Here is a 5,000-nt window from a genome sequence, read left to right as displayed (position 1 = left end):
AGTTATTCAGAGTCACCAAGGCAAACGGACCGGACGAGCCGACCGATTGGTTTTGATCTAATAAAAGCGTCCCTTCCATCTCTGGTCGGGACTCTGTTTGCATGTATTAGCTCTAGAATTACCACAGTTATCCAAGTAACGTGGGTACGATCTAAGGAACCATAACTGATTTAATGAGCCATTCGCGGTTTCACCTTAATGCGGCTTGTACTGAGACATGCATGGCTTAATCTTTGAGACAAGCATATGACTACTGGCAGGATCAACCAGGGAGCTGCGTCAACTAGAGCTGAGCAGCCGGCCGCCCGGGAGTGTGTCCCGGGGGCCCGCGCGAACACGCAAGCGTCCGCTCAATTATTCTGCAAACAGGAGGAGGCTGAGCTCCCCTGCACAACACACCTCGAAACCCTCTCAGGTCCCGGCGGCGCGCAGCGCCGTCCTAAGTACTTGGTCGGGTTCGAGAGAGGCGCAATCGCCCGGAGTTAGGCGAGTAGACGCTTTAGGTGCGACCACCCGTGCTCCCAACTGAGCTTGCCGCTGCCGACAGAGGCCCGGGAGCGTGCTGTCGTGGCATTGCCGGCGGGAGACAACACGCGCCACCTACGGTGACCGGCAGCTCCAACGCCAGCGCCACAGAAGGACAAAAGCCCCACTTGGGTGCCGAAGCGAACTCTCCCAGCACAGCGCACGCGCCAACACGTCCGCACAGCTGCGATACAAACCACCTGCGAGAACCGCTGGGGCGACCGAGCAGCAGACGGCGTCGCGGCGCCGAGCGCCGAGCGGCGGCGCATCCTCAGCGCACACAGTCCTCAATCGGACCAGCACACTGCAGATGGCCACCGCGCTTCGCACCGGGCCCGCGAGGACCTACTTTGGCCGCAAGGCGCCGCGAGCAGGGGGCGCCGGCGCGCAGCTGCGCCGCCTGCCGCGTCCGTCGGCCGGCGCGCCTGCCACTGGCCGCCCCCACCAGCCGGCTGTAGCGCGTGCGCCCACGCACCGCGCTGCCAGCACGCCGGGCGGCCCCCCCTCACCGGCCGGGGACGGTCCCACCCAGCCACCGCCGCGTATCGCCTCACACCCAGATCCCCCCCCCCCCCCCCCCCCCCCCTTTCACGTTCGTGGGCATGGTGGGTCCCCTTTCACGTTCGTGGGCATGGTGGGTATCCCTGAAACAACCGGTTAATAGCTCGACCGATCGTCGCCAACACTGATTCACCTCTAGCGAGAACAACCGCACCACAACGGGTTACCTGTTGTTCATTTGCGTAACGTCACCAGCAAACGTAGACGTCCATCGCCATTTGCAACGAGTATTGCATGCCTGTGTCAGGTGTCACAACACACTACGTCTGCCCACATAGACGCAACAACATGTGCACGCCTCGAGAACACGTGGAAGGTAGCCCCCGTACGTATGCGGTGTCCATTGCGCGAACGACTGTCAGCCGGCCTCTGCAGGATGTCGCAGATGTGGAACGCGGTGCAACATGCTATCACGGTGTGTGAGAAGAGACGACTACGTCCGAATACACGCTCCACCACATCAACAGACTGCTCATGCTGATCGCCATCCAGGGCGTCCGTTCCTCCCACACGTCTGAATGGCGTACCACACTGCAATCCAGCTCTTATAGGGAGACGACACGTAGCTGCGTGCACAATATTTGGACTGTATGGTCTGCCGTTGCTAGGCGCAGTCGTCGTACGGTCACACATGTGCCACGATGTATCATTCAGTACATACGGACCAATGTGCAGTACAGTTTGTGGGTTTTGCGTACATCGGCGGACAGGTGACAGGCCGTACCACAACGTAGGCTGAGTACGTCGGCATGCGAAGGGCATTGAACATGCAAACTTCTCAACGACCAGCTTGCGAAGGCAGGGGGGAAGGGGGGGGGGGCATGTACGTCCTGCTGCTATCCACATTAGAGTGTATAGCAGGAGCATGTGGAAAGTCAGCAACACCTGCAAGGTGTTTAACATGACGCGATACACAGGGGACCGGGCAGTGCGAATAGCGAACTATATTGCGAGGGTTGCGGTTAGGCAACACTACACTAATTTAACGAGTTGCATAACAATTACAGAGCAGGTTCAGCGACAACGTGCGTCAGGTTAAGGCGCAATATAGGTTATGTTGAGGCGCAATATAGGTTAGGTTGAGGCGCAATATAGGTTAGGTTAAGGCACAACATGGGTTACGTTAAAGCGCAAATTAGGTTATGTTAAGGCACAACATGGGTTACGTTAAGGCACAACATGGGTTACGTTAAGGCACAACATGGGTTACGTTAAGGCACAACATGGGTTACGTTAAGGCACAAATTAGGTTACGTTAAGGCACAAATTAGGTTACGTTAAGGCACAAATTAGGTTACGTTAAGGCACAAATTAGGTTACGTTAAGGCACAAATTAGGTTACGTTAAGGCACAAATTAGGTTACGTTAAGGCACAACATGGGTTACGTTAAGGCACAACATGGGTTACGTTAAGGCACAACATGGGTTACGTTAAGGCACAACATGGGTTACGTTAAGGCACAACATGGGTTACGTTAAGGCACAAATTGGGTTACGTTAAGGCACAAATTGGGTTACGTTAAGGCACAAATTGGGTTACGTTAAGGCACAAATTGGGTTACGTTAAGGCACAAATTGGGTTACGTTAAGGCACAAATTGGGTTACGTTAAGGCACAAATTGGGTTACGTTAAGGCACAAATTGGGTTACGTTAAGGCACAAATTGGGTTACGTTAAGGCACAACATGGGTTACGTTAAGGCACAAATTGGGTTACGTTAAGGCACAACATGGGTTACGTTAAGGTACAACATGGGTTAGGTTAAGGTACAATATGGGTTAGGTTAAGGTACAATATGGGTTAGGTTAAGGTACAATATGGGTTAGGTTAAGGCACAATATGGGTTACGTTAAGGCACAACATGGGTTAGGTTAAGGCACAACATGGGTTAGGTTAAGGCACAACATGGGTTAGGTTAAGGCACAACATGGGTTAGGTTAAGGCACAACATGGGTTAGGTTAAGGCACAACATGGGTTAGGTTAAGGCACAACATGGGTTAGGTTAAGGCACAACATGGGTTAGGTTAAGGCACAACATGGGTTAGGTTAAGGCACAACATGGGTTAGGTTAAGGCACAACATGGGTTAGGTTAAGGCACAACATGGGTTAGGTTAAGGCACAACATGGGTTAGGTTAAGGCACAACGTAGGTTAGGTTAAGGTACAACGTAGGTTAGGTTAAGGTACAACGTAGGTTAGGTTAAGGTACAACGTAGGTTAGGTTAAGGTACAACGTAGGTTAGGTTAAGGTACAACGTAGGTTAGGTTAAGGTACAACGTAGGTTAGGTTAAGGTACAACGTAGGTTAGGTTAAGGTACAACGTAGGTTAGGTTAAGGTACAACGTAGGTTAGGTTAAGGTACAACGTAGGTTAGGTTAAGGTACAACGTAGGTTAGGTTAAGGTACAACGTAGGTTAGGTTAAGGTACAACGTAGGTTAGGTTAAGGTACAACGTAGGTTAGGTTAAGGCGCAATGTCGGTTAGGTTAAGGTACGATATAGCTTAAGTTAAGGTACAATATAGCTTAGGTTAAGGTACACATTGTTGTAGGGAAAGGTGTATTTGGGGGGGGGGGCGGCAGGTTCGTTGATAGTGATTATCGTAAGTGCATGCCTGCGGGATCATCCGATTTGTCACGTCAGGATGCACTTGTGGCTCATGACAGGCGGCGTTCCGATTCCAAGGTTGTGGCAGATCTGTGTCTTTCATTCCTGCCATTGTTTGTGTACTGTGACAGGAGGCAGTATTGTGATGTTGGGTGCACCCCTGTGTAGGACATGTGTGGGTGTTCGTGGCTTAGCTGAGCAATGGCGGATGTCGGAAGGGTGGGATATTCTGTTTTCTGGGTGGACCTCCCGGTCTGGTTATGATAGTGTGGATTGTGTAATGTGGCGGAGAGGATGCACTGGATGTTCTTCCATGCTGGTGGTTAGATATTGTGTGTGTGTGTGCCTGTTACAGGCAGAGAGTAGTGTGTGATAAGAGAGTAGTGTGTGATAAGTGTGTCTGGCTGACGTGTGGTTCTCATTATGTGCAGAGTCTTTCAGCATGTATAGGGACGGTTGTATATATTATCTGTATTCTGATGGCTCTGCATCTATTACTAATCAGTGCCGTGTCTACGGTTACTCTGGTTCCAGTCGAAACTGTTCTATCTCTGTACATTAGTGACACTGCGGCTCCACTATGTTGCCGGCCCTGTCGGCCGTTTCCCCCAGTGTATGGCTAATGATTATCAGCAATCAGTCTATTAGTCAATACCGGTAGTGTGACGACGTCAAATGTCCGGGATGGGGGAAGCTACACCCTTCCCGTGGGTCAGGGCCTAGAAAGACTCTTCCCACGCAGGAGGCTCGGACTGTCGTTACTCTTCCGAGAAATATATTTGCCCAGCGTTTTTTGTGACTGCGAGTGCGACGCCCACGGGTACCGACATGGATGGGGCGCGTCCTAGCTGATCGCTCGGCATGGGAATCAGTACAGTGAGCAATGCGATCGCGTCTGTAGCTTGTATGTGGTACAGCTCGCAGCTCATGTATAGGGACAGCGGGAATGTCGCATATTGGACATAACTCTTCATGAAACGCAAGTTATAGGTGTGGATTGCACATTACGAGTGCGGGAAACTTCCGCCGTTCATCCGCTGGCGTTGCGAGTTTGGCGGTTGGGGTGGGGCACGAGCGGGTGCGGGTGGTGTGATTGCCGGTCCACGACGTTGTGCGGCAGAGGCACTGGCGTTTGGGTGCTGTGGTCGACAGAGGCTGCATGCTTTGTGGGTGGCGTCGAAAGATGGGCACTGTGGGCCCATCGATGTCTTAGTCGGCTTGGCGTCCCATAGATGGCGGTATCGTCGTTGCAGGAGCTCATGCTGAGGGAGACCTACAGATGGCGGTATGTTTTGTGGTGCGCTCG

General features: G+C 52.4%; 1 non-coding gene across 1 annotated transcript in view; it reads right to left on the bottom strand.

The window, feature by feature from the left end:
* LOC126436605 (small subunit ribosomal RNA) overlaps window positions 1–273 on the bottom strand; it is a 1,909-nt gene extending 1,636 nt beyond the window's left edge. The window contains exon 1 of the ribosomal RNA XR_007580795.1: window positions 1–273. This exon is cut by the window's left edge and continues 1,636 nt beyond it. This is a non-coding gene — a ribosomal RNA (small subunit ribosomal RNA).
* Between the last annotated feature and the right edge of the window lie 4,727 nt (window positions 274–5,000).

This window comes from Schistocerca serialis, unplaced genomic scaffold (assembly GCF_023864345.2).
Source record: "Schistocerca serialis cubense isolate TAMUIC-IGC-003099 unplaced genomic scaffold, iqSchSeri2.2 HiC_scaffold_1242, whole genome shotgun sequence".
Lineage (NCBI taxonomy): Eukaryota > Metazoa > Arthropoda > Insecta > Orthoptera > Acrididae > Schistocerca > Schistocerca serialis.
Note: the sequence above shows the minus strand (reverse complement) of the source record. Positions and strands in the feature narration are given on the sequence as shown.